This window comes from Silene latifolia, chromosome 1 (genome assembly GCF_048544455.1).
Source record: "Silene latifolia isolate original U9 population chromosome 1, ASM4854445v1, whole genome shotgun sequence".
In the NCBI taxonomy this organism is placed as follows: Eukaryota; Viridiplantae; Streptophyta; class Magnoliopsida; order Caryophyllales; family Caryophyllaceae; genus Silene; species Silene latifolia.
Genome location: NC_133526.1, coordinates 122,589,577 through 122,600,960, shown reverse-complemented (window position 1 = coordinate 122,600,960; position 11,384 = coordinate 122,589,577). Strand labels below are relative to the sequence as shown.

Here is an 11,384-nt window from a genome sequence, read left to right as displayed (position 1 = left end):
AAAAAACGAGATCTATAGTAGTTGTGACTTGTGAGGCGCGTCAACTGGAGTGGAAGGTAGTGTGGTTGATGTTTGATGGAGTTGTAGGTTGTGGTGGAAAAATGAGGGCGTCAAGGTGGTGGTTTCGGGATAGTCATGAGAACGACGCCTTCTAGTAGCTGGTATTGTTGTCTAGTTGTTGTTGGGCTGGCCGGTGGGCGCGATTCCAGGCACCGTTGTCGGCGGATGCTTGATCGTCGACTATGACGATGCGTTGGTGGTGATGTTATTAATTGGTGTGTCAGTGGTGGTGAATGTGTGGCGGCTTTGACGGTGGTAGTGAAACGAAGTTCATGATGTGATGGTGGTGGCGGTTGTAGATGGATCTTGTGGTTGGTGGTGGTGGCGATGGTGGTGGCAGTGGCCTTGATGCACAAAATTGACCCTAGATACACTTGGTCTTATTACCGGATACGTTTTGTATTACTACTAGATACATGTGTATGACTCGACAAATAGAGGGGTGGAAAAGTCTCGCTTTACCGCTGTGGCGATAATGGAGCAATTTCAGGGTGTAGGCTTTGATTTAATGTTACATTTTTTTCGGGATTTTCCAGACCATGTTGTCACTGGAAGATTTAGTAATGGCTTACTTTCTAGTGATTATATTGGTGAGTACATAGTAACATTATTTTAAGCGCAACTTAAAATAGTGTAATTTTAAAATTGCTTGGATTAATTAACACCCTCGAGGCCTCGATCATATGTTGTCTTGAAACTTACTGTAATTTTAAAACTGCTTGGTTTAGGATCTAATTTAGGTAAAATGTACAAAATCTTCATTTTCGTTTCATCTCCCTCACTGTTTGATCTTTAATAGCTTCTCTCAGTCTCTCACGAATCCTCTAAGTACTAATGAATTAAGTGTGTATGTGAAATGAAAGCCATGGAGCAACGGGAAAATGCGGAATTTGAAGCATCGGGTTATATGTAAGGATGTTGGGATACGTATGTCGATTGCGATAATCATAACACCACCGACTGATGAGGACATAAAAGCTCATCAGAAATTCATAGAAGGTGACAGTCCACCTGAATACGTTCCCTTCAATTATGCAGAATTCAGGAAACTCCGAGCTGCAAACAAGTTGTATGCTGGTGAAGCCCTTGAACTTCTACGTTTGAAAAACTAGCTAGTTTCTCAATATTATGGATGCAGGATCTTAGCTATAAGCATATTTTGGCCCGTTTCTCTTCACATAAGTGCGGTCCGCATCGTTTTATAGTATCCAAAGTTGAATGTGTGCCCTCATTTTTAAAATGACAACCGTTGTCTATCCGCTTGTATGTATAATACAATTATATGATACTCGTACAACATTTCTTTTTTGTTACTTAAAATGCACAGCATAGAGCAAGCAATTTTCATTATAGAACGATCTTCAATTGATTAATTTTACATATTTAATAATTTTTAAGTTACTAGATACACTCTTTTAAGTTAATAAATCAATCGTTAGCCGATATTTATCTTGGAAGCTAGATACACCCCCTTTACATTACTAGATACATACATCTACCTTACTAGATACACATCTTTCACAAGGTAGATACACTCTTTTACCTTCCTAGATACACTCTCTCACCTTATTAGATACACTCATTTACCTTACTAGATACACTCAGTTACCTCGTTAGATACACATCTCAAATAACCTAGACACACTCTTTTACCTTGCTAGATACACATAGCTAGATACACTTTTTTACCTTGCTAGATACACTCCTTTACCTTACTAGATACACTTATCTTGCTAAATATACAACATTATAGGCGGTCCTTATATATTTATACTCATTAAATTGTACATTTTTTTCTATTTTGGAAAATACTTGTGGGAGTACTAAATATACAAAATATAATAATCGTGCAATAATTATTTTAGGACTGAAGTTTTCTTCTTGTTCTATGAACACATTTTATCAAAAATGTTCTTTTGCAAGAAGTAGGAACAGGAACTGGGCTAGTTTTGCACGATAACAGGTAAATACTATTCAATACCCGAATTCAGAACTTTGTGTACTAGGTGTAAAAGGCTACTGAATCACAGAGCTTCTGTCAATTAATGTCGGAATTCATACACCACAAACTCAGTCCTCGCGGTAAGAATACTGATACTCCTTCCACTAAGAGCAACAGAAAGTGCTGTAAATAAACTAGGTCATGAGTACCATCATACAGTGAAATTATTGGCTCACTGTTACTGATTTAGAATGGCCTTTAAATGAGTTTACAAGATACAAACTTTCATTCAACCATCTCAGTCAAGTATAAGATTCATAGTACTCCGTATCCGACTAGTTTAATAACCAAATGGTAATTACTTCTTTTTGTACATTGATTAGCTTCCTTAACTAAAGCTCAACCCCCTCGACTATCCGCAGTGAAACCTAAATAACATCTCTCTCACGAAGTCACAACTCACCGATCTTTGCCAATCAATATTCTCGAGGAGAAGAAGGCCGCGGGGTGCTCTCCTCATGCCTGGACTGCTTTGTTGCTGGTGGTATATTATACCGGTTTGAGTACAGTGTCAATCCTGCCCTCTCTGTGGCAAAATTGTGTGGTGGGACCTGCACTCTCGCAGGATCAGATCCCGATGACGTCGTTGTACGTCGAGCTAAGTACCTACTCGACAATGGCTTTGGCCGTTACAACGTTTTCAAGAACAACTGTGAAGATATCACTATTTATCGCAAAACCGGGCTTGTAATTATGGACCAAGTGACGATGGGCCAGAGTGGATAAGCAGTGTCGCTAATTGGCGGTCCCCTTCTTCTTTGTTATCTCTTCACCTTTGCGTCTTTTTACTAGCAATGCCTATGGGATGGCGGTGATGGCAGTGAGTGTGTATTGCACAAGCGGGGGTGGCGGTGACATTAGCATGAGGAAGGATGTTGTGAACTTGGAACCAGCAGACTTAACCAGACGTCTGACTCTTGGGCTTCAAGTTTCTCTGCCTTCATAAGAATGTTAATTTAATCGAGTTTTTATACTCGTTTCAACTACACGAAATAGCGAAATTTCAGATATTGCTTCAAATAAAGAAATACACAAAGTTCTTACAGGACTAAATCCATTAGACATGCTAGTGATCTATCAGAGTATCTCAGTATAAAGCATGGAGTTGTGCCGCCGTTATGGTAATCGATATGTTGTTATATTCGATCATGCATGAGAGACATATTTGGTGTACCCATCATCCGTAAAACAAAACAATTAAGTGTTCCTTGGTCGGGGCTCGGCCTTTCCTCTTTTATCGTGGAATTTTTTTCACAAGTTTGACATGTTGGCGCACACATGTTCAACTATCTAAACAAGCGCATTAACCATGAATATAACACCGGTCTTTCTAAATTTGTTTAACATAATCGAATCGAACTATCTACAATAAAGCTCTCTATTACCTACAAAGCTACGAGAAAAATACATCGACAAATAGGATAATTGTTTACTTCTATACCATGCCAAGTTGCTTGGTGCCCAGATTTAGCTGAACTACATTCTTAGTCATTGAAATAGGAATATTGTACAAGTCGATGGCCCAAGTCCAAGCATGGCAAAACTAGAGCGACCAGCAAGTTATTACTTCAGCTAGTACAGAAATAGAAAATATTACTTTATATGAAGTACATATTACCTGTGTCAATTTGTACTTTCAAGTCAAGTTAGACTCGGCCATGCAAGGAGGAGCCGAAGGTTTCGCTGCAAGTTTGGCAGACTTGTAATCCTCCGGAGTTGAATAAATCGAAATAAAACCAACGGATAAGTTTTACAAAGAGCGCAAATGAAAGTAAGTCAATAAATAGTTATTTATTTATGAGAACAAAAAAACACCAAGGACTTTATTATCCGTTGACTAAGCTATAGTGCTACGCTTGCAATGCAATAGTATATACTTATTTACAGACACGAGGACAAATGGGTAGAAGTTGACACACACAATTAAGAAATTTAACCGCAGTACACGAACCACATCAGTTTTTGTGATGTATTAGCCAATCATAGATCTGGACATGAGCCTCCACCCCCTCGACATTCCCCAGATGAACAATTACATCTATCTTAACTAAGGAGATAAATGAGCAAATATGACAAGGATGCAAAAGAGAAAGATAAGTGGAAATTTACATCGGAAACATCCTCTCCCACCAACGATACACAACCTGACCCTCTGCACTTTCCCCTTCACTAGTGCATCCTTCATCCCCAACATGACACGCCTCAACGTGCCACCATCGGAAACCACGAGACCAAGCATTGATATTTTTTTTGCATAATTCAATTGAAATCGACGTATACAATAAACAAAGTAAGATTCAGAAAAATAATTGCACCGTAGAAATCGGAAAACTTAGAGCCGAAATTGAAATTCATGGAAGTTGTCATAAAATTCATAACTTGGTTGCTAGCAATAAGAGCGACAAAAGATCGGCGGCTTGCCACCACCACACTTACTGCCAGATATAACTACCGGATACACATGGTATTACTACTAGATACACAAATCGATTTGTGCATCCAGTAGTAATATCATGTGTATCCGTACTGGTATTTCGTGTATCCACGATCTAAATATCAAATACAACCACCACACTGGCCACCACAAATGTCAATAGATTCTCAAGCAACTTGACAAAGCGGTCATCATGAAGTACGAAACGAAGCAGCTTAAGAACAAAAAGCAAGCAAGAAACAAAGATACTATACAAAACTCATACCCACCCATTATGTGCTAAATAGAAACTTGAATGATTGGACAAAAATGAAATAAAAAATCAATTAAAAAAATGAAATTTGTAATGAACAAATTTTATAAACCCTAATTTTTTTTTTTTTTATTATAATCTTCGGTTTTCTCATAAAACTACTTCTCAAATCTTTACAATGGAATAGATTCAAAATATGAAACAAATCTTCAGAGATTAAAATAAGAACTGAAGCTAACCTTTCTTCTATAATAGACTGAAATCGGTTCTTGGGAAGGGTGGAAGAAGCGGCGGTGGAAATGATGGCCGACGGTGGAATTAGCGGCCGACGGTGAGATTGGTGCCGACAGTGGAAGGGTGAGAGGCAAAGGAAGTAGAGTGTTTGTGGTGGGAGGGTATGAAATTGTTTTAGTTGAGTAGAGGAATAGGAAGCGCGCTTGAGAGGGACTTTAATTGGGTAGTTAAACGGTTCGCACCGTACTTTAGTTCGCACACGACCCGACCCTATATATATATATATATATATATATATATATATATATATATATATATATATATATATATATATATATATATATATATATATATATATATATATATATATTTATATATGCGATATTTACATGAGATTCCTCTTTCTTATTCTTGAGTGAGTTCCCGAGAGGGCTTAGTTGATCCATGATATCTCTTTCATTTATTTCGAGAAAAGAAAGATATTGATCAATTCCGATTCATTCTTTTTTCTATTGATTCTTTTCTGGTCGAGATGTATGGATCCATGGATCTAGGTGTCTATATAGATACTGTTCATGGATTAACGAAAATGTGTAAAAGCTTTATTTACTTCTGCCATTCTATGAGTCTCTTCCTTTTTGCGTATGGCAGCTGTTGGAAATCTATATCTCATTATATAACATATTCTTATATGTTTTAAATTTATTTAGTCATAAAATAAATTCTAGATCTTATGCATGCAAACTTTAATAAAAGGAGATAAGAAAATCAATTTCTCACCATGTGAATTTCGGTCAAATGGGCACCAACAAGATCTCCTTCTTGTTAGTTCTTGAGCTTTCCAATATATTAAAGGATGATCCTCCAAAGACTTCAAGTGTAGAAGCCACTCCTCTTGATAGCACCCAAGATTATCCCATATCTCTACTAAATAATATGTGCTAGATATTTATTTAATAGTTTACCTTAAAATTGATTACTAATACTCATATATTACATTAATAATTTTAGTAATCTTTTATGAACAATTTGGATCAAAAATCTCATGTTTTGATGAAGATAAAGAGAGAGAAAAAGAATAATGCATGAACTTGCATGTGTTAATGAATGAATGAATATAAGAGAACTCATATTCTCAATAAGAGGAGGAGGAGCACGGTTGGAGGAGAAAAAATGCCAAGGATGGCATCTTTTCTTTATGCTTTTTCACTTCTCCAAATTGTAGGCATGTAAGTCTACTTAGTGTAGGTGTGTAAGCTAGTGTAGGTTAGCCATGATTAGGTCATTTTATCTCATAAAATAGTTCACCCACTAACACCTTCCACCTCCATTATTTCGGTCCATATTCATAAAATGGACTACCTTTTTATTTTGTCAATTTGTCATTTGTCACACAATATGTCACATGTAGTATGATACATGTTATTAATTAATTAAATGCATATTTATCACATAAATATCATTTTATAAATTAATTAAATTACATTCAACAAATTGACTAGTGATACTTGATCACATAAATAAAATGGGTCATTTGATTATAATTCACAATACCTTGTAATTATAATTAACCATTCATTCCTATCTCTATTGTTTCTCAAACAATAAATAATTTTAGTAACAAAGCATTTTATTACTAAAATAAATCTTATTTAATCCCATTACAATAAGATATTTATTCTCTCTCACAAATCGAATTGTTCAATTTTAAGGAATTGATCAACTTGCATCGTCATACAATTAATCAACTTTATAGATAAGGGCATCATCCTTTAGGTGTGACCTTAAAGGATCAACTGACCACCACCGTCCCACGACAGTAACGTCAAACTCTAGCAAGCCAATCGTTACCGATTAATGTTGATCAGTTGACTATATAATTGAATCATCCCTTATGTATTCTTTATATGAGATTTAATAATGATATTTAAATCATGTGATCGCACTATTGTTGAGGACACATTTCCCAACAATCTCCCACTTGTCCTCGATAAGTGTGCGTCACCAATTCTCTTGTCCTATTACTATCTCCCACTCAATGCAAGGTGTCTTTCGGGTCGTACTTGCAAGTGATCATATCGAGAGTGGTTTCCTCGATCTGGAGAATAACGATTGACCGGATTTATCTATCATAGATACCTTCCGAGCGTGGCCACGCATTTCCAGTTCATTGCTCCTCGAATGGCCCTGAGATATTGTTATAACCCTGACAAAGGGGTGGACAATTCCTATCGCACTCATTCCCTTCGACTAGCCACAACCATCATAACCCAAAATATGCCCATTTGACCCCATTTACGAAGGTCGTAGTAACACAAATCAAAGTTAATCTGAAACTGTGCCATCTTAGGTGAATAGTCTTTAGTCAAAAGAATCGACTCATTAGAATACTATAGTAGCTCTCGCCACGACCAGGCTATATAAATTTGCCAGAACTCTATAAGCGGTCACTGCCCGACAAAGTGTTCCTAACAGTCTGCCTATGTGATCGACTAGTCATCTCACATGACTCTATGGCACTTGAACTTGCCATCAATCGCATCACACTCTAGTCACTTCGAGACGTCACCTCATACAAGTGACTATGGGCGAATACAATGTTGATCCGTGTTCACTTTAACGGGGTTCAATGTTGTCTCTACAACCCGTTTGGATGTAACAAGGTATAAAAGAAGAGTTTTAGAGTAAAACTCAAACGACAAATGCGATTATCACATATGAATAGTCAATGCCTGATTACTATTCCATGTCCTATAATCTAATTTGATCTTGTATGTAGTTGTTCATTTCAATTCAATTGAAATGACATGACTCATCATGTTTAGCCTATAAGAAGGCTTTAGTTAGTAGGTTTTATCAACTTCTTGTACCTTACTTAACCTTACTACATATTCGTTTTTCCTTTGTAATGTATACATTTGCATCACAAAACTTTCTGAGTACGTGTCGAGATCCAATCAAGACATAGGTCCTCTAGCCTAAGAATGGCTCCCACTGTTTTCACAGTGTGCGGGACTCATCCTTCTTGCACATCTCATGATTGCAAGTGTACTCAATTTCCGTTGTAAACATTTCTCATTGTTCTTTATTGCCTAGAACGATTCTAGAAAATCTACTTCTTAATTAACATAGCCACAATGGTATCTTAACCATCCCAATGTGTTTTGATTATGGTTTTGTCGGAAACCATGCGCAATCTCAATTGTCAATTGTCACTTGTGTAACACCCTTACACAAAATTGCATCATAAACACTTTGCTTTACTTCCTTAATGCTTCTGCAAGTACTTAAGGGTAATCTTTATAGCTTACTAGGTAAAGATTACTTAAATTCGATTTTGAAAACAATTCATCATACTCAAAGTATATGAAGTGTTATACATCATTTCCTTTTAATTGATTTGGCAGCGGAAGCAAATGGAATCAATCAAATATGTTCAACTTGGTTAAACTAGTCATGAATCTTATCGACATAAGACTTCTTATTGACGCTAATATCATGTGGATTTATCTTCATAAATCCGGATATTAAAGATGTATTATAATACTCCAAAAGTCTTATATCATTCGCAATGATCAATATGTCATCCACATATAAGACTATTAAAATTTCCGTAACTCCCACTAAACTCCATGTATAAACACAACTTCTCGACTTATCGAGAAAAGTTTTATAACATGATCAAAACATTGATTCCAACTCATTGATGTCCTACTTAAGACCATCTCTTAAGTTGCACATTATCTTAGGATTGCAAGAATCTATAAAACTCATTACATGTATTGAATACATTCCTTCTTTTGAAGAAGTGGGTTTTAGATTCACATGCTGTATGCGTATCCTCATAATGAAACACAATCCCTAAGAAGATCCAAATAGACTTAAGCATTTCAATTAGTGCAAAACCCTTTGCAACCAATCTTGCTTTGAAATCTCTCTTTATTAGTGCAAAACCCTTTGTCACTAATCAAGCCCTTTTGTTTCGGATTTTCATGGCTCTAAGCCTTGTATTGAGTTGTGACTTAAACACTCTTATGTAAGTCATATGTTCATTACTTTCTAGAAGTAATCAACTTGAATCAAACAATTTCTTTTGTAAGTTATAAGCTCTTTACTTTCTTAAAAGTAGCATGAATTCATCATTTTTAACAAGTGACGAATTTAACCTCCTAGGTTTTGAAGAAACAATGTCTTACACAAAACGTCTCATGTAGCCAAGAAAGACCAGTTTCTTGTGACATAACATTCTCTGTGGCATTCTTTGTGGCTCTTGAATAATTTCTCCCACTCTGTCTTCTAGAAATAAACTTGTATTTTAGAAAGACGACTTCACGAAGCAAAACCCGTCGTACTCGTGATAATTGAAAAGGGAAAAATGAGCATTTGTTTCTTGTGAAAACTTACAAACATGGTATCCTTACCATTTCATATCTCATATGATTCAATTTAGTGGAAAAATAATTTAGACAAAATGATAAAATCCCCAAAAGGATCAAGTAACTCAAAGAAACTTGATAGGAGTCCAAACCATATCGAATAGCGTTTGATTTCTTATCTAATCACACATTATTCCATAATGCGTGCTAAGAGAGATTAACTTGTGATACTATATCACATTTCCTTTGGCTTATATCAAAGTCTTCACTTTGATAATCCTATCACGACTAAATCGTGATTCCTTGAACTCTTTGAAATTCTTCAAAGATTTCTCTATTTACCTTATTAAGTGAACATATTAGCATCAACTTAAATCGTTGGTAAAAGAAAATGATCAACCTATTATGGATCAATGATTTACAACCTCGATCTCCTTTTCAACCAAAAGGCACGAGACATCTTGCTTTGAATGCAAGATACGCATATACCATTAACAATCTAATGGTTTCAAGAGTACTCGATAACTCTTTGCGTTTATCATTCTAGAATTTAAGGTGTAATCTTGGGTTACCAATTTGATTCTTACATCATCTACATGATGTGTCATTCTAGTTTGGTTTAGAATATTATCACCTTGATAATGGGCTAGCCATATATCAAATCGTGGTGTATAGGGTCACATAAGTGAAACCTTTTTTGTATCTTAACAAGTTTGTATTCTTATTTAGAGTTTATGTACTTAATAGTCACAATTAAGTACAACTCCAAACCCGAAAACTAGATTTAGTACACAATGACTCTATCTCTCGACTTCGTTGTTGCTAGTCGTCATATTCTAATCATCCTATGTATCAAACATAATGATGAAAACCTCCACTGGTTTCTAATATTGACGAAGTGGTACTAGCAAAATTTATGTTTAATCAAATAAACATTTAAAGAAGAAGGTCCCATTAGATGTCCCACAACTAACTTGTTGATTCTTCAATAATTTGGGGTAGTTTCCTTTCTCGTGTCCAACATTTAAGACAATGGAAACTTTATCGGTCGGGATTGATAGGTTTAGTATCGTCATTCTCAACAACTTTACCTTTAACATTACCTTGTATCAATTCCATTATAATCTTTACTTCTTGAACCTCGTCCTCATCTTAACGGTTTAAGAGAATCCTCCCACTCATTTCAATGAGTCTTTGCTTTGAGAAGCAAAATTGAATTCATGAAGATTACTCTTCATTTGTTCGTTTTAGTCTTAAAACTTTCATTGAAGTGGTTGCGTTATTTTGGTCAATTACGAATTCTTGACAAAACTAATTACCAAAATAATTTATCGCTTCAAGATACTTAATTCAATTAAGTATATGAATAACAATCCATTGTAAGTAGATGTGTTAGTCAAGAATCAAAAACCTGTTTGATAATGAATAACTTTAATCTATACTCTATACAAGAGATCCTTAGCAATGGTTCATATGAGGTTTTAGAAGCAAATTCATATTTGTCTTTAGTTACGATGTTTTAATGGAGATTTGAATCAAAAATCGAAATGATATCGTATATGAATTGTGGTAAAGAAATAGAACAATATGATAACGGAATAATGGAAAATTTAACATTTATCGTTTTATTAATACTTGTAAATAACAAGTAAAGCATTTACATAGTGACCTCTACCCAACTATGATAAATGATTCCGAGATCCAAATTCATATTAACTTGGGCACGGGATAGCCGATGGAACCCTTATCAATATAACTCGGTGGACTAACTCTTTAATCGATTCTACTTTTAGAACTCTCGGTCGATAAAATTACTCTAATATTTATCTATAGCCCGGAACACATGCGGTTACGGTCGCGAATACTTCCGTTGAGCTCAATCCAAATTTCGAATAAATGTGTCCATCATCCAAACCCACATTAACTTGGGCACGGGATAGCCGATGAAACCCTCATCAACACGAATTCGGTGGATAGACATTTATCACCCACTTCCCCTACGTAACAAGGTTTGTACCCCGGGAT

The 11,384-nt window shown here is 35.7% G+C and overlaps 1 long non-coding RNA gene and 1 pseudogene across 1 annotated transcript; both read left to right on the top strand.

The window, feature by feature from the left end:
* The first annotated feature begins 567 nt into the window (after window positions 1–567).
* LOC141601827 (uncharacterized) lies at window positions 568–1,357 on the top strand. The gene is made up of 2 exons (XR_012524368.1): window positions 568–650; window positions 924–1,357. It is a non-coding gene; the product is annotated as an uncharacterized LOC141601827 (long non-coding RNA).
* Window positions 1,358–2,105: 748 nt separating this feature from the next.
* Window positions 2,106–3,077, top strand: LOC141654966 (protein LEAD-SENSITIVE 1-like; annotated as a pseudogene).
* Window positions 3,078–11,384: the final 8,307 nt, after the last annotated feature.